Source organism: Schistocerca gregaria, chromosome 9, assembly GCF_023897955.1.
Source record: "Schistocerca gregaria isolate iqSchGreg1 chromosome 9, iqSchGreg1.2, whole genome shotgun sequence".
Classification (NCBI taxonomy): domain Eukaryota; kingdom Metazoa; phylum Arthropoda; class Insecta; order Orthoptera; family Acrididae; genus Schistocerca; species Schistocerca gregaria.
Window position 1 is genome coordinate 92,869,283 of NC_064928.1, and position 27,889 is coordinate 92,897,171.

At 46.3% G+C, this 27,889-nt stretch overlaps 1 protein-coding gene and 1 non-coding gene across 2 annotated transcripts in view; both read left to right on the plus strand.

The window, feature by feature from the left end:
* The window catches only part of LOC126292316 (mitogen-activated protein kinase kinase kinase 11-like), a 576,187-nt gene that overhangs the window by 141,006 nt on the left and 407,292 nt on the right, over positions 1 to 27,889 (plus strand). The window lies entirely within an intron of this gene.
* Positions 26,043 to 26,115, plus strand: Trnas-cga (transfer RNA serine (anticodon CGA)). Its single transcript has one exon. It is a non-coding gene; the product is annotated as a tRNA-Ser (tRNA).

Sequence of the window (27,889 nt, forward strand, 5' to 3'; positions counted from 1 at the left end):
CTCTCACCAATGGAAAACGTATGGTCAATGGTGGGCCAGCAACTGGCTCGTCACAATACGCCAGTCACTACTCTTGATGCACTGTGGTATGGTGTTGAAGCTCCATAGGCAGCTGTACCTGTACACGCCACCCAAGCTCTGTTTGACTCAATGACCAGGCGTACCAAGGCCGTTATTACGGCCAGAGGTGGTTGTTCTGGGTACTGATTTCTCAGGATCTATGCAACCAAATGGCGTGAAAATGTAATCACATATCAGTTCTGGTATAATATAGTTGTCCAATGAATACCCTTTTATCATCTGCATTTCTTCTCGGTGTAGCAGTTTTAATGTCCAGTAGTGTAATTTTTTCGGGCGGAAGATACTGGCAAGTTTCACCGTGGTGAGAGGTTATTGTTAAACTCAATTAAGATGAAGTATAGATTCCAGACTACAGAGCGAGTATGTTCAGTAGCTTGCCTTGAAAAGCAGCACAGCGTCGCGGTACGTGTGCTTTTCCGCTACACTGACAGCTGCAGCTACAAGTATCACGATAACAAAGTTACGGTTATTTACTTCTGGTTATCGTGTCTACCCTGGTGTCCGAAATTAAAGTAACAAACCACTATTTGCCCGTCCTGGTGTCTAGTTCACGATATCATCAAACAGACTGTCAGCAGAAATCCGTACGATCGTGTTCTGCGCAGAAGACGGCATGGCAGTCGTCGGACAACCGTGCCAGCGATGACTCTAGCACGAAGACCAGGCCAGGGCCGACAGCACGTGACATCAGAAAGCGAGGACCGTTACTTGTCTGTAAGGGCGAGACGGTACCGCCTCAGTACTCCGCAGTAACTGGCATCTGACCTCGCCGCATCCACTGAACGTGTTTGTATCTAGGCAAGCGGAGAAAACTTTTGACAATGTTGACTGGAATACTTTTTCAAATTCTGAATGTGGCAGGGGTAAAATACAGGGAGCGAAAGGCTATTTACAATTTGTACAGAAACCAGATGGCAGTTATTAGAGTCGAGGGGCATGGAAGGGAAGCAGCGATTGGGAAGGGAGTGAGACACGGTTGTAGCCTATCCCCGATGTTATTCAATCTGTATATTGAGCAAGCAGTAAAGGAAACAATAGAAAAATTCGGAGTAGGTACTAAAATCGATGGAGAAGAGCCCGCGTCTCGTGGTCGTGCGGTAGCGTTCTCGCTCTCCGCGCCCGGGTTCCCGGGTTCGATTCCCGGCGGGGTGAGGAATTTTCTCTGCCTCGTGATGGCTGGGTGTTGTGTGTTCTCCTTAGGTTAGTTAGGTTTAAGTAGTTCTAAGTTCTAGGAGACTGATGACCATAGATGTTAAGTCCCATAGTGCTCAGAGCCATTTGAATCATGGAGAAGAAATAAAATCTTGGATGGTCGCCGATGACATTGTAATTCTGTCAGAGACAGTAAAGGACTTGGAAGAGCAGTTGAACGGAATGGACGGTGTCTTGAAAGGAGGATATAACATGAACATCAACAAAAGAACAACGAGGATAATGGAATGTAGTCGAATTAAGTCGGCTGATGCGGAGGGAATTAGATTAGGAAATGAGGCACAGTAGTAAAGGACTTCTGCTATTTGAGGAGCAAAAACTGATGATGGTCGAAGTAGAGAGGATATAAAATGTAGACTGGCAATGCCAAGGAAATAGTTTCTGAAGAAGAGAAATTTGTTAGCATCGAGTATTGATTTAAGTGTCAGGAAGTCGTTTCTGAAAGTATTTGTATGGAGTGTAGCCATGTATGGAAGTGAAACATGGACGATAAATAGTTTGGACAAGAAGAGAATAGAAGCTTTCGAAATGTGGTGCTACAGAAGAATGCTGAATAGTGCATGGGTAGATGACATAACTAATGAGGAGGTATTGAATAGAATTGGGGAAAAGAGGAGTTTGTGTCTCAACTTGACTAGAAGAAGGGATGGGTTGGTAGGACATGTTCTGAGGCATCAAGGGATCACAAATTTAGCATTGGAGGACAGTGTGGAGGGTCAAAATCGTAGAGGGAGACCAAGAGATGAATACACTAAGCAGATTCAGAAGGATGTAGGGTGCAGTAAGTACTGGAAGATGAAGAAGCTTGCGCAGGATAGACTAGCATAGAGAGCTGCATCAAACCAGTTTTAGGACTGAAGGCCACAACTACAACAACAACAAGCGGTGTAGAGAAGGTTTCGATAGAGTCGCCTTTATTTTTGTCGGAGACCTGCTGTTATGTGTTTCGTCATCGCACAGGGAACATTCTAGAGTGGGGTCATCAAAATTCCACCTGCACAGTGGAACGGTGGGCCAATGCTCTTTCCACAGACAGTCCCGATGTGCTACGGAGAGTGATTCTCGACGGATTCGCATCTGAAGCGAATCTGGAACACGATTTCGAGACACGGACATTGTGGAAAGAGATCGATATCGAACGGAGGAAGATCGCTAGTGGTGAGGGCAGGGATTATGTTGATCACTCGCGCACCTCTTCATGGAACTGTGCAGGTGAATCTGCAAGGTTTGACTGCTGTCAGGCATTGTGACGACGTCTTGCGACCTCACGTACAGTTGCTGCGTGCTGCTGAGCGTTCAGACTTCGCACTCATGGACGATAACGCCCAACTTCGTTGAGCACGAGCAATTAATGTTTCCTTGGAAAGGGAAGAGGCTGGGCGCGTGGAGTGGCCCGCTCGCTCTCTTGATTTGAATTCCATACAGCACCTCTTGGACGCACCAGGGAGACGGGTTGCATGACGTCAGCATCCACCAACCAATCCCCAAGACTTGGGAGTAGCTCCGCAGGAAGAATAGGCGTTTTGCCTCAACATGACGCTGATGACGTTATTCACAGCGTGCTCCGCACTGAGCACATTAAACACTTTCGGAATGTGTGTGCAAATCTATTGAGTTGCAAGAAAATGAGAAACATGTTCATCTACTGTTACGCACGATGCAGTTGTTTAGGTTCTGTACTCTTTACATTATTTCTACTCTGCAGTCACCTGTTTATACTGTTTTGTGGCAAAATAAACCTAACCTCGCAAAATTTCTGTTTGTTGCTTTCATTTTAGACACCAGTATATATGAAATTGTACATAGTAGTAGCTCTGTATTATTAATGTTTGAAATTAGTCTTTGTAAACTAGCCTTCAAATTCGTTCTGTATCGGTTAGTGTCTTTAGCAACTGCAGTGACTATTACTAAATCATCTCTAGTGAAGTCCTTACTTACATCCACACCTTTCCTGACTACATTTTCAAACCGTGATTTTCGTCTCATAATTGATGATGTGCTGTAGTCCAACGATGGATCGTTTTAAGAGTGATGCACATCCACGGCCACGACTGTGAGACAACAACGGTATATTGTTTTTATTTTTGTCCTTACTTTTATCAACAGTCATACCTTTTAATTCACTTGTGGCTTTTCAGCGATGTTCGCTGTTCTGCTACAAATCTATACACGTTTACTGCTTCCTTTAACACTGAGCTCTGCCTTCAATGGTTTCAAACGGCAATCAGCAATGTACACACACCTTACACTGAGCAATGCGCTTTTCTCCTATTTCACCTCCAATTCACTAGTTTGTCTTCGACAGTGCCTCATATTTTTCATTCAGAGTTTCAAATTCGTCTTCACCTTTGCTATCCGATTTGGTACATACAACATTAACCGTAGCTTGACCCTCGTGGTAAATAAGTACACATATTTTATGAAACTTGTGGTCCTTCGTACACTCGTGGAAATTGAAATAAGAACACCGTGAATTCATTGTCCCAGGAAGAGGAAACTTTATTGACACATTCCTGGGGTCAGATACATCACATGATCACACTGACAGAACCACAGGTACATAGACACAGGCAACAGAGCATGCACAATGTCGGCACTAGTACAGTGTATATCCATCTTTCGCAGCAATGCAGGCTGCTATTCTCCCATGGAGACGATCGTAGAGATGCTGGATGTAGTCCTGTGGAACGGCTTGCCATGCCATTTCGCGCTGGACGTGCAGACCGCGTGAGACGACTCTTCATCCAGTCCCAAACATGCTCAAGATCCGGAGATCTTGCTGGCCAGCGTAGTTGACTTACACCTTCTAGAGCACGTTGGGTGGCACGGGATACATGCGGACGTGCATTGTCCTGTTGGAACAGCAAGTTCCCTTGCCGGTCTAGGAAAGGTAGAACGATGGGTTCGATGACGGTTTGGATGTACCATGCACTATTCAGTGTCCCCTCGACGATCACCAGACGTGTACGGCCAGTGTAGGAGATCGCTCCCCACACCATGATGCCGGGTGTTGGTCCTGTGTGCCTCGGTCGTATGCAGTCCTGATTGTGGCGCTCACCTGCACGGCGCCAAACACGCATACGACCGTCATTGGCACCAAGGCAGAAGCGACTCTCATCGCTGAAGACGACACGTCTCCATTCGTCTCTCCATTCACGCCTGTCGCGACACCACTGGAGGCGGGCTGCACGATGTTGGGGCGTGAGCGGAAGACGGCCTAACGGTGTGCGGGACCGTAGCCCAGCTTCATGGAGACAGTTGCGAATGGTCCTCGCCGATACCCCAGGAGCAACAGTGTCCCTAATTTGCTGGGAAGTGGCGGTGCGGTCCCCTACGGCACTGCGTAGGATCCTACGGTCTTGGCGTGCATCCGTGCGTCGCTGCGGTCCGGTCCCAGGTCGACGGGCACGTGCACCTTCCGCCGACCACTGGCGACAACATTGATGTACTGTGGAGACCTCACGCCCCACATGTTGACCAATTCGGCGGTACGTTCACCCGGCCTCCCGCATGCCCACTATACGCCCTCGCTCAAAGTCCGTCAACTGCACATACGGTTCACGTCCACGCTGTCGCGGCATGCTACCAGTGTTAAAGACTGCGATGGAGCTCCGTATGCCACGGCAAACTGGCTGACACTGACGGCGGCGGTGCACAAATGCTGCGCAGCTAGCGCCATTCGACGGCCAACACTGCGGTTCCTGGTGTGTCCGCTGTGCCGTGCGTGTGATCATTGCTTGTACAGCCCTCTCGCAGTGTCCGGAGCAAGTCTGACACACCGATGTCAATGTGTTCTTTTTTCCATTTCCAGGAGTGTATTTACAAGTCCACCCACTCAAATATTTGGATTAATTTCCAGCTCCTTTTACTTCTATTTTGGCGAAAAACAGACGTGCCATACTGAAACACGGTGTTATTTTATCAAAGTACGCTAATTCACAGTCTGGTACTCTGATCGAATTTGGCGGACGATACTTCCACCAGTTCACCAGTTGGAGATATAATTAGTTGCTCCTTCTAACTTGTTTGCTAGAATGGCTACCACAGTTCAGTGTCTTGAAGCAGAACAAAACTGTAGGAGTCAATCTACACGTCACGACTGGGTCAAATTAGCGTCCTCCCATACTCCCGGATACGCTAGCTTGGATGTGATGGATTTGAGTTCGTTTTGCCCAGGCCACCATGTTCCGTCACTCTCTTGATTTCTGACGCCATAGCGCTGTACTCATATTCCACAGGCCTGCAGTCTTATTTCATACCAGCAGGACAATAGGCAGTTCAGAATTTCTTTAAATGTTCTGCCATTTTAGATTTAGGTCCGCTGCTCTTCTTCCGCAGTGACGTCGTAAGAGAGAGAAAAAGGAGGCGGGTCATGTAGCACAATTGGACTGTTTTGAATTTTCTGCTATTTTTGAATTTTCCACCATTTTTCTGCTTTTACTGCAGCGCCATACCATAGAAGACTACAATAAACGATATTTCACCCATCTTGCAGCGGCCTTTCCGAGGGCTTGATTGTTGTTGTTGGCTCTGTATACTTCAGTATATTGCGTCTGTACCTTTACCGTAATACCACCGAGGCGAATTTTCTCATCTTTTATGGCCCTTAAAAACAGCAGCTGTCGATCACAGAGTAGAGCAAGCTTTGTAACCCACGATGAGCTCTCAGACAATTCCTGTCTGTTCTGTTAACGAACGGTGGTATTTGAAAGGCAATAAAAGCTACCAAAATTGGCGTCGGTCGTCTTACGACGTCGTTAGAAAACTGAATATGTTAAAGTATCCGCCCTCGGCAAGTACAGTCTTCCCCAACACGGCCCAAACATCGGTTACTTGAGTTTTATACCAATAATCCCTGCACTCCGGTTCCTGAAAGGGTCGAACACCCATTTATGAAACAGCTGCGAACATTTGATTACTTAAAAAAATCAGTTACCATGGTGTTTGTAATACTTGAGCATGTGAAATCTTTGTGGTTGAAGACATGAAGTCCTGTTTATGTTGGTTTTCTTAGTTTCGGATTATTCGCCCATAGAATAATGAAAAAGGTTAGAATAGGTTAATGTATAAAGTTTGTTGGAAGTCGCTTAAGTGCTCGTGTTATCAAACAACGCAGAGTTAAACCCGGATAATTTGCAGGCCGTTTTAAGCAGAAGCTAGTTCTTCACGGATCTCAATGTTTATGACGTCATAGCAGCTGAACTATGTCTTGAAAAGTGGTATGATTTTGCAGGCACATTCAGTTACAGGTCTGGATACTACCTCGTAAATTTGTTGCGAGTGGAGTTAACAGTAGGGCAGTAATAAATTGTCATTCGCCATGCTCAAGTGTTACTCAACGAACAACGAAAATGTGGTTAGCGATGATCTTCTTTCCTTTCAGTGTTTTATTTGCAATTACGTGTAAAATTTGTTAGTAATCGCTGAGTTTCTCTCTCTCTCTCTCTCTCTCTCTCTCTCTCTCTCTCTCTCTCTCTCTCTCTCTCTCTCTCTGATACTGGATGAATATAGTGTACGTAATTTCCGTGCTGTGAGCATATACAGAGCGAATACCTCAAATATTGCGGAAATGGAAACTGCTATTGATGTGCGGTTTTCACAGAATGGACTTATAGTAAGGGACTTGTCTTGTTTGCCAGTCAACAGATTGTAATAATCCTTAGAAAGTGTATTTTTGTGCAAACATGCAGTTTTTAAATGGAATAATGCTTGTTGACATTAAAGAATAAAAGTAGGGTAAAGTAGATTGTCAGCAGTGTTACTCCCAGGATTGTAATGCGAGTCGTTGACGAGAAATCGTATTTTGAAAAGTTCCCACCCCGACACTTACATGATGCCTGCTGTAGCACGCACTAAAGAACAGTACTCCGTCGGAGGTTCGAGTCCTCCCTCGGACGTGTGTGTGTGTGTGTGTGTGTGTGTGTGTGTGTGTGTGTGTGTGTGTGTGTGTGTGTTTGTCTTTAGCGTAAGATTGTTAGATTAAGTGGTGTGTAAGCTTAGGGACCTCAGCAGTTTGGTCCCATAGGCACTTTTAATTTGTAAGAGGTGATCCCGATTTCATGTCCGCCTTCCTTTGAATTAACCTGCATTCGAGTAATTTACAGTTCAACAATCGCAGAGGCCGACGCAGCCAACGACGCCATTACGTGGCGATATTATACAAAACCAGCAGAAGCGAAAAACTCGCCCGCTATTAACGTAATATACATTTTTCTCCGCAGCCGCCCTACGCTGCAGAAAATACGTAGATTTAAGATTCTTACTTTCAGTGCAACAGACCTGAGCCAGAGCCAGGACTCAGACTACAATGCAATGGTTAACGGTGGTAAGAAGAAATACTCTCGCGCGTGTGTGTGTGTGTGTGTGGGGGGGGGCGCAATTGTAATTAATAACTAAAGATTTCTGCTTTAAAGTGAACTGACTAGCCGAGGAAATTAATATCAAAAGTTTATTCCATTGTTCAACTTATTTTCTCATGTTTTAAGATTCAGAAAGTCTGACATTCATTAACGTAACAAATAACTCAAGATTAATATTGTTAAAAAGGAGAACTTCACAAAAGCATTTAACTGTAAATCAAGGCCCACCACGTGAGTCGGCAACAATCACCATCACCAATAAATTTTTGTGGTAAATAATATATCAAATTACAACGGCCGACGGACGCGAGAAGCTTTATGTAGATATTCAACGAACATCGGTCTCAGGAGCTACAAGAGAGGCGTTGTGCACGAAGGAGGCGAGCGTACTTGTCAGGGAGACTTAGCTATCGTGTTACTTCCAAACAAGAGAGAGAAAATGTCAGAAATTAGTGCTCATACGGATGCTATAAACATTAGTTCCTTCCGGCCAGTATTTGCAAATGGAACGGGGGAAGGTGGGGGGGGGGGGGTGACAGTCGTACCAGACTGCTCTGTGGATCGGAAGCACGTGACCACACAGCTGGCGGTCAGCTGCAGCTAGCAGGCAGTCCTGGGCGCCATGCGCGCTGCGGAGAGCCTGCCAGACAATACGTGGGAACACGGCTGTCGCTAGACGGCGGGAGGCGCGTGCCTCAGCTCCTCTGCATCTGCACCCCCCCCCCCCCCCCTAAGCCGCCTAATTGCGGCTGTTCTTTGTGCCGGCTCTGCGGAACGTGTGAGAGCTCTAGGTCGCCGTGCCACCGTAATCACCGCCATTACTGCTGTCTGCGATTGCTCAAATCCACGCCGCAGCTCCAGAATGTCGTGTCATCACAGCCAAATGGCTACAACGGTCACTCGAACCCACTGCCTGAATGCCTATCTAATGACTTCTAAAGCCAACAAAAATTGCGTTTTCAGTATTTCATATCATTATTGACCAAATTTAAAATGTCGTAATCCACTTATTAAGAGGTATAATCTTACGTTAAAGGTTTAACACAATACGGTAAGTATTAAAGTTAAAAGGTATACACAGGTTGAATCATGTAAAACTTGCATCGCAAACATTATGGAAATGGAAAGTGGTATTGATAAGCGGCTTTCACAGAATGGATTGGTAGCCAGAGGCTACTGTTGTTAGCAAATAGACAGATCGTAATAATGCTTAGTAAGTGTATTTTTTGTGGAACCATACACTTTTTAAAATCCAGCAATTCCTATTGACGTTAACACACTAAAAGGAGGGTAATTTAGAATGTTTGTTGGTTGGTTGGTTGGTTTATTTGTTTGGGGGAAGAGACCAAACAGCGAGATTGTCGGTCCCATCGGTTTAGGGAAGGATGGGGAAGTAAGTTGGCTGTGCCCTTTCAAACGAACCATAAAGGCATTTAATTAAAGCGATGTAGAACAATCACCGAAAACCTAAAACGGGATGGCTGGGCGTGGGTTTGAACCTTCGTCCTCACGAATGCGAGTACAGTGTGCTAACTTCTGAGCCACCTCGTTCGGCAAATTGGAACGTCCTTGGTATTTATTGCAGTGTTATACTACGTATCATATATTGAAAAGTTTCCATACCGACACTTATTTGTGCCATTCAATCTGCGTGCTCGCTAGCTGCCATGTTGTTACGTATGCATACAGTGTGCATGTATGTTCCTTGAGTGCACTGCTACTTGCTAGTAAGTGTGAGACCGGTTCAAGCAGTAGGTCATAAGTGGACGACGGGATTAATGAATGCAGAAAAAGCTCATGGCGTATGGAGAGAGTAGGAACGCAACAGAAGGAACCAAGTGACGACAGAAGAGGGCGAAATTCTTATTCTTGCTGCTGTTTCAGTTGATACACACGAGTCAGGCAAGTGCCCTACGCATCCTCCACCGACCACGGTTTCGTCCCTATCACATCTCTCCGCATCAAAAGCTGCATGGAAACGATTACGAGAATCGTATTAGCTTCTGTACAAGTGCACTAACAAGGGGAAGGCCTTAGACACGGCCAACCGACTCGACTCAAATTTGGCAGGTCACTTGATTACAACCTAAAAGGAAGCGCTCTAAGATATTTTGGCTCAACACCCTCCCGTTTTTGAGAAACACCCCTAAAGGTCATGACGAGCAATCGATTCAAAATTGGTGGGATCGATAGATAACCGTAAACAGGACATTTTTCATCATCAGGTATGGGGTCTACAAATGGATACTTGTCCAGAAATCGAGGAAAGAAACTCGTACAACTGCCCCGTATGTATCCACATGGTAAACGCCTTTCGCTGAGAACTTCGACGGGGCTATGGCCGAGGTAACTGGCTGCTCGATGAAACCTAGCGGATGTTATTCTTCTCGTTTGTATTTTTCCTTATCTCAATTGATGGAGGTATGAGGGATAATAAGGTAAGTAAATCAATAAGGAATGATAAAAAGGTAGGCAAATAAATTTCTCAAGCCTCTTAGGATAGTAAACAAGTAAAATGTTACTCCTGGTCACTTTACAATGGCTCTTCCAGTCACTGTTACGTCTCCTTACTTTTCTTAAAACAACTATATGGATGTTACTCTTTATATATACATTCGAAACAAATATACTCGCGGCACCAAGAACATCTAATGAATGCAATCTTTCGACAGCTACGCTGTTCCTTCCGAAGAGTCGGCGGAAAACAAGCTTAGTTTACATTTAAAAATGTGTCTCTTTCGGGAATTCATTTTGATGCCTACCACGCATACGATATCATTGCGTGAAAAAGCGGTGCTGAAAGCTGGTTATGAATTGTGTGTTTGCGGACCCCATACTTGATGATGAAAAATGCTCTATTTGCAGTTATCTATCGACCCCGCCAATTTTGAGTCAACTGCTCATCACAAACTTTAGGATTGATTTTCACAAAAACAGGAGGGCGTTGAGCCAAACTATCTTAGAGTCCTTCGTTTTAGGGTGTACACAAGCGACCTGCCAAATTTGATCCTCGTCGATTGGCCCTGACTGAGGCCTTCCCCTTGTAAGAGAGCACGCTCCAGATGTATCGTATCTTTTTCACTGATGCACTGTTGCTCTGTTGACAATCTCCGTTGGCTTGTCAGGTGGAACGTTAGCGTCCGTGGAGTGTAAATGTGTGGTGTGGGATAGCGAATCATCATTTCGTAGTCCCGTTTTTCATAGATGAACACTGAACGCGCCCAAATATAGCAGCCTCCTAACAGGCCATCTTCTACGGATGCTAGAAGGCTTTACTCTGCGGACTAGAAGTAACCTGTGGTACCAACATGATAGCTGTCCACCAGCCCATAGCGTACGAAGTACTACAGCGTGTATTCACGACCTACTTCCGGGTCGTTGGCTTGCACGCAGAGGACTTGTTCCTTGGGCGGCCCATTTCCCTGATTTGACGTCTGTACACTGAAAGACGGTTCTGCAAGGGCATACACACTACACCCAATAATATGCAACGACGTATCGCTGCAGCCTGCTCAGATATCTCCGCACGTGTGCAGTAGTCGTTCAGTACCAGACTCGACGAGTGTATTGCCACTGCCGGTGGTCATTATAAACACGACATGTAACGGCCGATTGTGTCGTTACCGGTCAAAATCGACAATCTAGTCTGTGCACTTACGCTGTTCTTTGGAAATTTGTGGTAGGAGCCTATGGGACCAAATATATTAGCTTAATTAGTACAGCTTAATTAGTACAGATATGCTTACACGCAAGATGTCCGTCTACACGCAACCAAGACAAGAGAAGAAGTGAAAAAGAAAAAAAAAAAATTAACAAAAGAGCGTATCTTGTCGTCTCTTTAGATCATTTTGTTATATTTCTTTGCCCTCGAAACTTACACAGAGAAATTATAATACGGGTACATGAGAAAAATGTATATTATTCAATTTTAAAATGTCTCTTCTACTGTTTTGTAAGACTTTTCGTATTATTTCACTGGGGACGCTATAAGCTCTCGCGCCGACTGAGCGATTCCGTGATGAAACGCGTCGTTCTTTCAAACGAGTCTGTCTCGAATCCCCTTTTGCTGTATTTAGTTTTCTTGGTTTTTCCTTTTTCGGTTACTACTAGCTATTTTAGAGATGTTTGTCTTTCCAGTATTTTACACAACAGTGTAATCGGACCCTTGAGCATCTCTTCCCCCGGTTGCATCTGTCATTACGTTGACGATCAACTGCCGGTACCTGCGCCAGACGCCCATCGTCTGCAGCTCTTCTTGTAATATGTATACTACGTGATCGAAAGTATCCGGAGATCCCCAAAACCATTAGGTGCAGTGTGCTGCCACCTACTGCCAAATACTCCATTTCAGCGACTTCAATAGTCATTACACAACGTGAGAGAGCGGAATGGGGTGTCTCATGTCCCATACGTCTGTACGCGAGATTTCCACACTCCTAAACATATCTAACTCCACTGTTTCCGATGTGATAGTGAATTGGAAACGTGAAGGGACACGTACAACACAAAAGCGTACAGGCCGACCTCGTCTGTTCACTGCCACAGACCGCCGACAGCTAAAGAGGGGTCGTAACGTGTGACAGGCGGGCATCTATCCAGACCATCACACAGGAATTCCAAACTGCATCTGGATCCACTGTAAGTACTATCACAGTTAGGCGGGTGGTGAGAAAACTGGAATTTCATGCAAGAGCGGCTGCTCATAAGCCACACATCACGCCGGTAAATGCCAAACGACGCCTCGCTAGAAATCTACTCTGTAGGAATCAGCATTGGTTTCGAAATAATCAGCATTGGTTTCGAAATAGACCGTGTGAAACCTAGCTCGCGCTATTCGCTCACGAGACTCAGAGGGCCATAGACACGGGTTCACAGGTAGATGCCGTGTTTCTTGACTTCCGCAAGGCGTTCGATACAGTTCCCCACTGTCGTTTGATGAACAAAGTAAGAGCATATGGACTATCAGACCAATTGTGTAATTGAAGAGTTCCTAGATAACAAGACGCAGCGTGTCATTCTCAAAGGAGAGAAGTCTTCCGAAGTAAATTTCAGGTGTGCCGTAGGGGAGTGTCGTGGGACCGTTGCTATTCACAATATACATAAATGACCTTGTGGATGACTTCGGAAGTTCACTGAGGCTTTTTGCGGATGATGCTGTGGTATATCGAGAGGTTGTAACAATGGAGAATTGTACTGAAATGCAGGAGGATCTGCAGCGAATTGACGCATGGTGCAGGGAATGGCAATTGAATCTCAATGTAGACAAGTGTAATGTGCTGCGAATACATAGAAAGAAATATCCCTTATCATTTAGCTACAAAATAGCAGGTCAGCAACTGGAAGCAGTTAATTCCATAAATTATCTGGGAGTACGCATTAGGAGTGATTTAAAATGGAATGATCATATAAAATTTGTCGTCGGTAAAGCAATTGCCAGACTGAGATTCATTGGAAGAATCCTAAGAAAATGGAATCCGAAAACAAAGGAAGTACGTTATAGTACGCTTGTTCGCCCACTGCTTGTATACTGCTCAGCAGTGTGGGATGCGTAGCAGATAGGACTGATAGAAGAGATAGAGAAGATCCAACGGAGAGCAGCGCGCTTCGTTACAGTATCATTTAGTAATCGCGAAAGCGTTACGGAGATGATAGGTAAACTCCAGTGGAAGACTCTGCAGGAGACGCGCTCAGTAGCTCGGTACAGGCTTTTGTTGAAGTATATTGCTCCCTCCCACGTATATCTCGCGAAGAGACCCTGAGGATGAAGTGAGAGAGATTAGAGCCCACACAGAATCATACCGACAATCCTTCTTTCCACGAACAATGCGAGACGGAATAGAAGGGAGAACCGATAGAGGTACTCAGGGTACCCTCCGCCACTCATCGTCAGGTGGCTTGCGGAGTATGGATGTAGATGTAGAACATTGGACAATTGAACAGTGAAAAAACGTTGTGTAGAATGCTGAATCACGGTACACAACGTGGCGATCCTATGACAGGGCGATGGTATGGCGAAGGCCCGGTGAACGTCATCTGCCAGCGTGTGTAGTGCCAACAGTAAATTTGGAGGCGATGGTGTCATGATCTGGTCGCATTTTCCATTTACGGAGCTTGCACCCCTTGTTGTTTCGCGTGGAACTAACACAGCCCAGGCCTGCATTGATGTTTTAAGCACCTTCTAACTTCCCACTGTTGAAGAGTATTTCAGGGATGGTGATTGCATCTTTCTACACGATCGAAACTTGTTCATAATGAACAGCATGTGGCGTAGTGGCTAGACGACAGTAACATCCCTGTAATGGACTTGCCTTGACCTGAATCCTACAGAACACCGACTTTGTGCCAGGTCTCACCGACCGACATCTGTACCTCTTCTCAGTATACCACTCCGTGAAGAATGGGCTGCCACTCCCCAAGAAACCTTCCAGCACCTGATTATGCCTGCGAGAGTATAAGTTGTCATCAAGGCTAAGGGTGGGCCGACACCATTTTGTATTTCAGCATTACCTATGGAGGGCGCCACCAACCTGTAAGTCATTTTCAGCCAGGTGTACGGATACTTCTGATCACATAATGTAAGTGCATAGTGAGATGCCGTAGCGTTAGTGATTCATTCGTCACAGTGATCGGCGCCCAAGTGGCGGTTGTCTGTGCACTCTCTCTCTTTTGATCCTGCAAGCAGTAACTGTGCTGTGTTTAGAGGTGAAGAGAGTTTTCAACAGTCATTCTACAGTACAACCGTGCTACATCGTCGAGTGCGTACTCTTCTTGAACAGCTTCAGCCATCTGAACGGACTCTCATTGTGGGCCTGTGGGAAGCTGGAGGGACGTACCGATGGACTGCTACACATGTTACGATACATCGGTGACGTTTCGCTGTTTCCAACATTCCCTGCGTGTAGACCAGGCTGTGGACGTCAGCGTAGTACAGACGCACGTCATGATCGACGCACTATGTGAGCAGCAGTGGCCGACTGAGTAACACCTGCTGTGTGGTCAGGGATCATTGGGAGCCGTCTGTTTGTGTGCGTGTGATCAGGGTACAAACACTCCACCAAGTGTGGCTGCAGTGCTGCTGTGAAAGACTGGTGCTCTGTTGTCCACAGTATGAGATTACGTTCAGGTCCGTGACTAGCGTTGCTGCCTCTGCACCACGGAGTCGCGAGTTCGATTCCCGGCCGGGTTGAGTATTTTCTCCACTAGGGGCGCGGGTGTTTGTATTGTCTTCATCATCATTGGGGAAAGTGGCGGGACTGGACTGTGTAAAGATTGGAAAATTGATAACCACGCAGTTGAGCGCCGCACAAATGGCTCTGAGCACTATGCGACTTAACTTCTGAGGTCATCAGTCGCCTAGAACTTAGAACTAATTAAACCTAACTAACCTAAGGACATCACACACATCCATGCCCGAGGCAGGATTCGAACCTGCGACCGTGGGGGTCGCTCGACTCCAGACGGTAGCGCCTAGAACCGCACGGCCACGAGTCCCGCACAAACCAAATATCATCATGTTCAGTGTGTATGAGAACGGTGGCGTAGATCTGGTGAGCTCCCTATCCCGGTGTGCAGTCTTCAGTTAACAACTCGCAGTCACATTTGGTGTTTCTGCAGAGAAAATAACCAGTGCCCACTGTCTGTGCCACCTATATGTCATGTTATTGTACCACTCAAGGCTGAAGAGCAGGGTAATATGCTGCTGCCAGCCCGCCTTGTATGAGGTGATTAAAATTACAATAAAGAAACAAACAAAAAACTGCAGGCAAGAATTGTCACCGTCATAGGGTGGTACGGGACTACAAGTCCTAGCGCCACACCTCCAAAGTGAATTGCAGTGACGCACTCACTGCCCTGTGGATAAATTGACTGCCTCACCAACACAGTTAGACCGCAATAGACCGGTGATGCTGTATTGTAACATATCATAAAAATTACAAAAAAAAAAAAAGTGCAGACAAGAAGTGTAATGGTCAAACCTCAACCACTTGTTAAGATTGACGTCATCAGAATAATAAAAAAGTAAAAGAACGTGTTAAAACACGCTAAAATGGAACATGCACCAGGCAATTGTTAATAAAACGTCGTCAAAATGTTAAAAAAAAATCTAAAATGGTGTCGCCTTTGGTGTTCAACATATAACCACATGGCTCTCTTTTCTATCGTCGTAAACCGCGCCGTGCGTCGTCGTTGATACCACATACCACGTAGCCAAACATGACCTGTGTGTCACTACGTGGTGTGTGGTATCAACGACGACGCACGGTGCGGTTTACGACGATAGAAGAGAGAGCCATGCGGTTATATGTTGAACACTATAGGCGACACCATTTTGGAGTTTTCTATATTTTGACGACTGTGTGGAGATGCACCTTGGAAGACACGGCTGCAACAATGGAAGTAGCCACGATGTTTTAATTTTATTATGAATTTTATTGTGCCGGGTGCATGTTCCATATTAGCGAGTTGTGGTTTAGCCGATATATTTTTTAACATTGACATTCACAACTACGACCTCTCATCCAGTGTGGATAAAATGAAAATGTAATGGTTTTTCATCAGCACTAATCACGTCGACGTACATGTGCTGCGGGCGCAACGTGCTTATCTTGGTGTAGGGTAAGGTAGCTGTCGATGGACCATCCGAAGAAAATGTGTAACAAGATCCTTCGATATTGTAATAATTATGTTATTTTCAATGCAACATGAACATTGTCTTTGCATTTTACTGTAGCACGCAGAAGCTGTAGGTATTCGCTGTTATAGAAATATTTGATAAATGAATATCGGTGTCGTCGATCCAGTCAAGGCGACTGGTTTCCATCCGTGGGGCAGGCAGTTTTCACCCGTGAGATACTATACAAATCTAAATAAATGTTAGTATTTTCATATTTTTTATTTTTAGTCTTTTTTGTTGGCATCTGAAAACGAATAACATATATCCGAAACCTAATAGCATAAAAGTAGAAAGAACGCCGAAAAAGAAGTCTTAATGTGAATAACAGAGGCACTGCAGAATCGCCGACACCGGCCCAGCAACTTTAAAGTAAAATGTCTCACCTGTACGGGAATGTGCACAATGGATGTACGAATACAGACTGTAGACACATGGTTGTCGACATACGGAAGTCTGCGTGTGGTCGTGAGTCGTTCACGGATAGCCAAATGGTAAGGCGACTGCTTGCGAAAAGCAGGATTTCCAGGTTCGACACCGGGTCCGGCACACATTGTCACTGTCGCCATTTCGTTCTGGTTGCCCTCAGTCGCAGTTGCGAATACATTTAATGGAAAAAGCTGACTAACGAAACACTCATAAACTATAAAATTTTCGATTTTGTTCGTAGCAGTCTACTGGGGCCAAGATTACGCAAAATGCGAAGTGGCTCATTCAAGGCAACTCGCACTGCATCGCTTAGTCTCTGTGCGCAGCACATACCCTTATATTGTGGTGTGGGTGAATCGTACTTTTCAACTACTTAATCTCTACTACCATATCATTTCGACGTTTCAGCCATTAATACTGATCAATTGTAAGAATATAGGGCAAACAAGTAGTAAAGCAGTTTCGCTGTTCGGAGAGCAAAATAACTGATGATGGTCGAAGTAGAGAGGATGTAAAATGTAGACTGGCAATGGCGAGGAAAGTGTTTCTGAAGAAGAGAAATTTGTGAACATCGAGTATAGATTTGTCAGGAAGCCGTTTCTGAAAGTATTTGTATGGAGTGTGGCCATGTATGGAAGTGAAACATGGACAGTAAATAGTTTGGACAAGAAGAGAATAGAAGCTTTCGAAATGTGGTGCTACAGAAGAATGCTGAAGATTAAGTGGGTAGATCACATAACTAATGAGGAGGTACTAAATAGAATTGGGGAAAAGAGGAGTTTGTGACACAACTTGACAAGAAGAAGGGACCGGTTGGTAGGACATGTTCTGAGACACCAAGGGATCAGCAATTTAGTGTTGGAGGGTAAAAATCATAGAGGGAGACTGAGATCAATACACTTAGCAGATTCAGAAGGATGTAGGTTACAGTAGGTACTGGGAGATGAAGCAGCTTGCACAGGATAGAGTAGCATGGAGAGGCTGCGTCAAACCAGTTTCAGGACTGAAGACCACAACAACAGCAACTCTCTTTCACTGTTGCTTTGTGTCTCCGTGTAACGACTGACCACTCAGATGGCGAATCTTTGCTAACACGGCGTACACTCACTGACCGCTGATAATGTGTCTATTGTCAGTATGCAGAGAGAGATCGAGTCGGCTCATCGATGGAGCCGTCCCATTGACAGCAGCCTTCCTAAGCAACTGCTATCCTGCCTATCAACGCCGTCGTATCTGTAGGCAGTATCTGTATGCGAGATGGTGATGTGGGAAGTTACTCGTTCTCCAGGGCCCGTAACAAGCACTGTTGAATTGAAGCAAGAGGCGAAAGATGTTCGGGGTAGTCTATTGCAGGATGCCATTCGCCAGCTTTATGACACGTTTGCATACGAGAATATACTACTGCGTAGCCGCTGGATTGATATGATCTTCGGACACCTGTCACTGCGAGATGTGTGTTTCACTTGGTCTTCTACCAATGACTGACTACATGTCACCGTTACTTGTCTCCGCCGCTCGTGGTCTTGCGGTAGCGTTCTCGCTTCCCGCGCACGGGGTCCCGGGTTCGATTCCCGGCAGGGTCAGGGATTTTCTCTGCCTCGAGATAACTGGGTGTTGTGTGTCTTACATCATCATTTCATCCTCATTCGCCCCCAAGTCGCCGTAGTGGCGTTAAAGAACTTGTGGAACGGCGGCCGAACTGCCCCACGAGGGGTCTCCCAGCCACCAGTGCCATACGCTCATTATCATTACCGTTACTTGACAATTAAACGACCACGCCATTGAGAGTACTGCATTATTTTTCCGGCAGTTTAGTCAATTACACGGGAAGTGTGTGATCTGTCCTCCCAAAAACAGTGGGATGAGGCACTAGCGTGGAAAACTGCTCGTTTTAGGACGGAACTTTGGTAATACGAAGAAAGAAAATTCTGATGTACTAGAACCAAAATAGCACATAGCTGAATGCTGTAACTTTCTGGTATATTTCCATCTGCTTAAAATAGTGACGCTGTCTCAACAACCAAGCTTTTCTGCTGACGTGATAGTGCTGCACGGCTATTGAGTCTTCAGAGTGCAGTTTAAGTGGTCAGAGCGAAGTGTAACAGAAGGATATTGACAGAAAATGTTTTGGAGAGGGGTGAGGATATAACACAGCGATTCGCTCCTATGCCGCTCGGGTGTCAGCGAGTCCTTACAATGGGCATTATCTGCTGCCTGTCCGGATGTCCAGTCCGAGTAACTCGATCGTCCTTCAGCTGGCACGGACATTTGCTTTTAGCCGTCTAGCGGCGCGTTGCGGTACTATGGGGCGACGGTTCCAACATCAGGGTGTATACGACCCGAGACAGCCGGGGGATCCGGGAAAAACAAGTGAATTTTTTCATCCGGGAAAAACCCGGGAATTGTTTAAAATTCCGGGAATTTTTCATTGTTGTAGTTTTCAGTTAAATTTTTCTGATTTTGGCTGGTAAGAACTGATATTCTAACAAAGGATATTACTGTATCTCCCTACTGCAGAATAATTCTCTGCAGCAACAAAACATGAACGAGAGAAAAAAAGGAAGAGGAAATGAAATTTAAGTTGCAAAGGAAATGCTCCATGTACAACAAGAAAACACAGTGCTCAGACGAGCGTCTTCCAACAGGAAAGTTTGTCAAAGGCTTTACAAAGACTATGCAATTCTTTATAACAACAAATCGCCTCCGATGAGCGTGACGTAACAACTGTTTAAATTAGATTCGTTTGAGCAGTTACGGGCTTTCTCTTGGGCATGCGCAGTTGCTTCTGGTTAGAGAAGTGTGGCTAGGTGCCACTATGTAGTATTGTCCCGATTCGGAAATGTCGTAGCTGATGCACAGAACTGTCCGAGTTGTGGTGGGGAGGTGGTACGTCTCCACGTGACCTGTGTTTAGGTTCAGTGATTTTGTTGTTTCCTCTTCGTTTATTGCTCTCACGTTAAATGAAAGTAAAACTGATTTTTGTGGCCGGGAGCTAGCAAATGAATTAAAATACGTTCGCATAATTACGGAAGGCTAAAATATGTTATTAGTTTCATATTTTATTTCCACCTGACAGGCAAGCATTAATCGCCTTCCAAACAATGAAGTTCTTTTTGTCGGTTTGCTAAAGATGGTTCAAATGGCTCTGACCACTATGGGATTTAACATCTTAGGTCATCAGTCCCCTAGAACTTAGAACTACTTAAACCAAACGAACCTAAGGACATCACACACATCCATGCCCGAGGCAGGATTCGAACCTGCGACCGTAGCAGTCCCGCGGTTCCGGACTGCAGCGCTAGAACCGCACGACCACCGCGGCCGGCGTTTGCTAAAGAGATTTGGCTTTTATTAAATCTCTTCCGCTGAGGCAGTAAATTTATTTGAAACAAAGTGTTTAATTTCAAACTGTTCGCTGCATTTCAAGTGCACGCATGGCATTGTGCCATAATAAAGAAGCAAATATGAGATAATACAGTACTGGTACTCCAAGAAAATTTGCATCCGAATCTGGACATAGGCCTAATTATGCATTTTAGTATGATTCACGAAATTCCAATGCTCGTGAAGTATCCTCTGATGTCCGGTTTCTTTTGTGTCATAATGTAAGAGCTTTTAATGTTTTACACGTAGGAACAATCGGGCTTCCTGCGTCATCGTAGCTGCGCAAGCGCGGTGACGCCTGTTATGTGGTGCTCGCTGGCAACTGCTGAAACTAACCTATTTGTAACATGTCGTGGGAAAATGTTGCGATTGGTGGTCTGAAAATCATTACATTCAAAGTAAATTTCCGTTTACGCAAGATGAACTATGTCCGAGGATGTACGATGAATTTCTTAAATCACAAAGTGTTTGACTCTCATTTAAAAATCAACGCTTTGAGGACGACCATTTAGAAGAATTTAGAGCCCAGAAGATGAGTCATTTACATCGTTATGAAAAATTTACTGGCACATTTGTGTAATGTATCTTAAAGTGTAACATGCGCAAAAAAGACGAACATTACATGTGGGAACTTAGCTTCTTTTCCAGATTATTAATCTTCTTAATTGAATGCTATGTATATTAATTTAAACCAATAACTTTCCTTATTTGTGTGTTCTCGCTACTTGAGTGATCTGGCTATTGACTGACTGCATCACGTGTCTTACGGTGTCATCAGCTGGCGAGATCACGTGACACGAGCTATGACTGGCTTACAAAAGCACATTGCAACCTGGATTTGAATGCTTCGGAAAGTGACATGCGGTGTTTGTTGGAATTCAGATTTATACCTTCGTAATACGAAAATATGCAGCGTACATGTTGCTGCACATCAAAGATCTTTCAAAATGTGTTTCCCCCCTGAGATTCGTTTTCGGAAGTGCCGAGAAATTCTACCTCGGTATATAAAACCATAAACATTCAAAGGATTGATGAGTTGTACGGTGCCGAGGAAGAGTATACTTTCACTTAACACAGGATAAGTGTATTTTCACCCGGGAGATAGCGTATTTTAACCGGGAAAGCCGGGAATATTTTTTTCTTGTCCATGTATACGACCTGAATATGTACCAAAACTGCGGGCGTGAACCTGCAAACAAAACAGTTAGTTAACTAACTTTATTTCATCGAGATGACTGCGCTCGTAAGGGAGCACAGCTGCATAATGCGGGCGGCACGCTGGGGCAGAGATGAATGGGGGGTGAAGCGCGTTGCAGTGTTCGGCGTCAGCATGCAGTTGTCATGCGGGCATACGCGCCACAGCGCCGGTGGGGGCGGCATTATTTATAGCAGGGCTGGGGTGGGGGACGGCGGGCTGCGCGGCGTCGCTGCGGGGGCGCGCTGGGGATCGAAATAGCGACCCCGTGACCCCGCGGCCGCATCCAGTATTCAGCGAGTCGTAACCCTGCCCTGCCCTGTCGCGGCGTGGGGCGTGGGGAAGCAGCGGCGAGGCGAGCGCCGTAGGCCGGCGAGTACTCGACACTGCACGTGTGCTCCACTACGTCGGTTTACTTCACTACCTGGCAGTAATTACAACAGCGGACAGAAAATCATGACCTGCAGGAGACAGGTGCGTGGCGGACGGCATCTCGTACCATCTTCTCTCCCTGTTCCACTCCCAAAAAGAACGAGGGAAAAAGGCCTCTGTACGAGAATCTCTCTTATCTTACCTTCGTGGCCTTTCCGCGAAATGTAAGTTGGCGGCAGTATAACTGTACTGCAGTCAGCCTCAACTGCTGCTTCTCTAAATTTTCTCAGTAGCGATTCACGAAAAAACGGCCTCCTCTCCTCCACAGACTCCCACCCGAGTACCTGAAACATTTCCGTAACACTCGCATGATGATCAAATCTACCAGTAACAAATCTAGCAGCCCGCCTCTGAATTGCTTCTATGTCCTCCCTCAATCCGACCTGATACGAATCCCAAACGCTCGAGCAGTACTCAAGAATAGGTCGTATTAGTGTTTTATAAGCGGCCTCCTTTACAGAGGATCAACATCTTCCCAGAATTCTACCAATGAACCGAAGACGACTATCCGCCTTCCCCACAACTGCCATTACATGCTTGTCCCACTTCATATCGCTCTGCAATGTTACGCCCAAATACACTCCTGGAAATTGAAATAAGAACACCGTATCACATGATCACACTGACAGAACCACAGGCACATAGACACAGGCAACAGAGCATGCACAATGTCGGCACTAGTACAGTGTATATCCACCTTTCGCAGCAATGCAGGCTGCTATTCGCCCATGGAGACGATCGTAGAGATGCTGGATGTAGTCCTGTGGAACGGCTTGACATGCCATTTCAACCTGGCGCCTCAGTTGGACCAGCGTTCGTGCTGGACGTGCAGACCGCGTGAGACGACGCTTAATCCAGTCCCAAACATGCTCAATGGGGGACAGATCCGGAGATCTTGCTGGCCAGGGTAGTTGACTTACACCTTCTAGAGCACGTTGGGTGGCACGGGATACATGCGGACGTGCATTGTCCTGTTGGAACAGCAAGTTCCCTTGCCGGTCTAGGAATGGTAGAACGATGGGTTCGATGACGGTTTGGATGTACCGTGCACTATTCCGTGTCCCCTCGACGATCACCAGAGGTGTAAGGCCAGTGTAGGAGATCACTCCCCACACCATGATGCCGGGTGTTGGCCCTGTGTGCCTCGGTCGTATGCAGTCCTGATTGTGGCGCTCACCTGCACGGCACCAAACACGCATACGACCATCATTGGCACCAAGGCAGAAGCGACTCTCATCGCTGAAGACGACACGTCTCCATTCGTCCCTCCATTCACGCCTGTCACGACACCACTGGAGGCGGGCTGCACGATGTTGGGGCGTGAGCGGAAGACGGCCTAACGGTGTGCGGGACCGTAGCCCAGCTTCATGGAGACGGTTGCGAATTGTCCTCGCCGATACCCCAGGAGCAACAGTGTCCCTAATTTGCTGGGAAGTGGCGGTGCGGTCCCCTACGGCACTGCGTAGGATCCTACGGTCTTGGCGTGCATCCGTGCGTCGCTGCGGTCCGGTCCCAGGTCGACGGCACGTGCACCTTCCGCCGACCACTGGCGACAACATCGATGTACTGTGGAGACCTCACGCCCCACGTGTTAAGCAATTCGGCGGTACGTCCACCCGGCCTCCCGCATGCCCACTATACGGCCTCGCTCAAAGTCCGTCAACTGCACATACGCTTTACGTCCACGCTGTCGCGGCATGCTACCAGTGTTAAAGACTGCGATGGAGCTCCGTATGCCACGGCAAACTGGCTGACACTGACGGCGGCGGTGCACAAATGATGCGCAGCTAGCGCCATTCGACGGCCAACACCGCGGTTCCTGGTGTGTCCGCTGTGCTGTGCGTGTGATCAGCCCTCTCGCAGTCACTCAACGACGACACCTTTCCGTACACCACAGCATCATCAGCAAACATCCGCACATTGCTATCCACCCTATCCAAAAGATCATTTATGTAGATGTAATACAACAGCGGACCTACCACACTTCCCTGGGGCACTCCAGATGATACCCTCACCTCCGATGAACACTCACCATCGGGGACAACGTACAGGGTTCTTCAGGCATGTCGTATCCACCAGTGTCACCCGTTGATGATAATACAACACAGAGCTACCACACTGCGCTCACTTTCGTTGCTGCGTTTCACCTGCCTTTCCAAGTGGTCCCAGATATTTGCTGTTGGATTACGATCGGCTGATTTAGTGGGATAGTCGAAATGTTATACGATGCTTGAGACCTCATCAAACGAGGAACGTTTCTGTCGAGCCCTGTGAAGACGGCTCTTGTTATCTTGGAAGAGGAAGTGTCCGCACCTTAATGATCAGGAATATGTAGGAGAAAGGATAACATTTGGTTAGAAATTCTTCCAATCCATATGTGGCATACAGCAAACCAGCGCTTAATTGGTTAAAAACAGTCTTGGTTGCAGTTTAAGTTTTTTTTATTTTTCGACGACGCGTGTCTACCAGAGCCCCCATGTTACTCCGTTACTGGCTCCTGTGAACGGGAACGCGGTATGCAGATCTTGGTGCTTCTCGCGTCCGTCTAGAAAAAATAACCTGAAGATGCCTAAATAAGGCGAAACGCGTCGTTGAAAAATAAAAAACTTGAATTGTAACCAAGACTGTTTTTAATCAATAACATTTGGTTACCGAGAATGTTGAAACGAACGTCATGGTTCGTGTCGGCGGGAATTTGAATGAAAGATAAGAACTCGTGGTACGAAAAACATCCCCAGTACATCTCGGAACCAACTGTGGCCTCAACTACAGTCTCGCCTCATTGGGGCATCCAACGTGAGAATGCGCAATGGACACGAGTGTCATCGTGTGTACTTGTATATAATGAAAGCTTTAACGACAGACCAAACTTTAGAAGACGAATCTGGCCCCATAGCCAAAACTGTATGTCCACTTAATTACGATGATCAACCTCGTAAATCTTGCAAAATGGTGGCAGTTACTGAGGTACTTATTAGAAGAAACTTCATATGTTTCTGTTGTTTGTCGTGGTAATACGTAATTCAATAGTGAGATGTGTCGAAAATCCACTAGTAACATTGAAAACGTATGTAATTCTAATACAGTGAATAGCAATGTAACTGATTAAATAGCTGGGCAGCTAGAGCCCAAGTAAATAAAAATGGATAAACTCTTTCCGCAATGGCGGCAAATCGGAAGCATCGAGAACTGGTGGAGGGGTAGCAGTACCTCTTCACATACGAGCCACAGTTTGCTAACTGTAGTGCCTGTTTATAGTCAAATTATACTGCACCACGTTACAGGTATACTTTACACAAACTGACAAACCCAGTGCAGTTTTTGCCCTCGACACGGCGTTCAGCTGTGTTGTACGCAGCGACACATGCTGCACCTCTTACACCACTGGCACTTTGTTTCTGGGTGAGTCGATATCTAAGGCTTTTATAGCCAATATGACATTCAGTACATAGAGGTCTACAGCGCAATTCGTATTCATGATGCAAACAGCTGACCGAGCGGAGTAGCGCATTTGTTAGCACATCGGACTCGCATTCGCCCGCGTCCGGCCATCCTGATTTAGGTTCTTCGTAATTTCCATAAACCGCTCAAGGCAGCTGCTGGGATGGTCCCTTTGGAAGGGCGTTGCCACTTTCCTTCCCTAATCAGAGCTTGTGCTCCGTCTTTAATGATCTCGTTGTCGACGGGACATTGAACACCAATCTCGTCCTCCGCCTACCATTGTAGGAAGACACTGACCAGGGAAAGTAATTTTGTATGTGAAGACAGTAACTGCTCTCGAAAGAACAGAATACTATTGATGACGGTGCAGCTTTTCCCAGGAATAAATTATGACCAACTGAAACCCTCAGCTGCCGACAGGTGATGTTGATTTACCTCGATGTGGACAGCTGAAAATGTGTTACCCTACCGGCTCGCGAACCCGGGATCTCCTGCTTACATGGCAGACGCTCTATCTGAGCCACCGAGGACACAGATGAATAGCGCGACTGCAGGTATTTATCCCTTGCACGCTTCCCGTGGGACTGACATTCCCAGTCTCGGTCCGGCACACACTTTTAATCTGCCAGGAAGTTTCATATCAGCGCACACTCCGCTGCAGAGTGAATTTCTCATCCTGGAAACATACCCCAGGCTGTGGCTAAGCCATGCCTCTGCAATATGGTTTCTTTCAGGAGTGCTAGTACTGCAAGGTTCGCAAGAGAGCTTCTGTAAAGTTTGGTAGGTAGGAGACGAGGTACTGGCAGAAGTAAGGCTGTGAGGACGGGGCGTGAGTCGTGCCTGGGTAGCTCAGTCGGTAGAGCACTTGTCCGCGAAAGGCAAAGGTCCCGAGTTCGAGTCTCGGTCGGGCACACAGTTTTAATCTGCCGGAAAGTTTAATAGATAAGTAGATATGAAGACTGAAGATGTAGAAAGTTAATAACGTTCGCTTTGTTTAAACAGCGTTGTAAGAGTTTTTACGTCAAAAGTTGGGCGGCATTACTTTTCAGGACGTCCTCGTAGTAAAAGCCCAGTGTGGGAGTAGTCTGTAGCTGTGCGCGGTCCTCTCGGCCTGACCGCGTAAAGTACGCACACAAGAAGTAAACTTTCATCATTTGCTGTTCTTCCTGGTGTTGCAATTTTAATGGCTGGCAGTGTACATCGGCGTGCGCCGCCAGTAACTGCCGCCATGAATATTAACACTGCCGTTACGCAAGTCGTCTCGGCTGTTACATTGCTGCGGCATTGAATCCTCAATACGCACTGGTGCCGGTTGCATCACGGCTGACGCGCTCGCCTAACAGCGGCGGATAGGTGCCCCGTGACGTCAGGGGACATTTTTACAGCGCCGCCCGCGGGAGAAAGCAGGGTCGCGACGCGGCAGCGCGGAATCCTGGTCCCGTCCAGCGGTAAACAAGGCGACACGCCCCCTCACCAGCTGCCCACTCTTATCTGCGCTGTCAGGTACTGCCGACGGGGCACCTCAGACTTTCGAGTTCCACCCGACGCTGGAGACCGTCTCACGCGTAATAGGCCAAACAAGAAACACACACACACACACACACACACACACACACACACACAGTGTGTATACTGATGAGGGACGACATTTTGACCATCTGCTTTCAAGGGAACCTCCCCATCGCTCCCCCCTCAGATTTAGTTGTAAGTTGGCACAGTGGATAGGCCTTGAAAAACTGAACACAGGTCAATCGAGAAAACATGAAGTTGTGTGGAACTATGAAAAAAATAAGCAAAGTATACAAACTGAGTAGTCCATGCGCGAGATAGGCAACATCAAGGACAATGTGAGCTCATGAGCGCCGTGGTCCCGTGGTTATCATGAGCAGCTGTGGAACTAGAGGTCCTCGGTTCAAGTCTTCCCTGGAGTGAAAAGTTTAATTTTTTATTTTCAGACAGTTATTATCTGTCCGTCCGATACGAGGTAACTGCGCCGTAGTATGGGGACGTTACACCTAAACAACCATCGAAGCATGGACAAGAAAACCTAAATCTCTTTACCCATTCGCCAAGTGTACAAGTTAGGTGCGTCGACAACATATTCCTGTCATGTGACGCAGACGCCGTCACCAGTGTCGTATAGAATATATCAGCCGTGTTTTCCTGTGGAGAAATCGGTTCAATTATGACCTTGCGATCAAATGTTTTCGGTTCCCATTGGAGAGGCACGTCCTTTCGTCGACTAATCGCACGGTTATGCGGTGCGGTCGTAAAACACAGACACTAAACTTATTGCAGTGAACAGAGACGTCAATGAACGAACAGACAGATCATAACTTTGCGAAAATAAAAAAAACAACTGAACGACTACCCTAGGACGGCTCCTTCCTCTCCCCGAATTCCAATGCACGCCTCAGCCCACTTGGTGTCCCTCCTAAAGTCGAAAAGCATTTCAGAGGCTGTCCAGCTGTACTGGAACAGCATCTGAGCGCCGAACGAAACGGGGGATCCTGCCTGAAACGCAGGCGTAGGTGCTTTAATTAAATGAAACTACGAGGGTCAGTCAAAAAGTAATGCCTCCTATTTTTTTTTTCTACGTTTAATTGTCAGGAAATTTAAATGCAATTACATAGGTTGAAAACCACAACATTGAGGATCATTTTGTCATTTTTCAATGTAATCTCC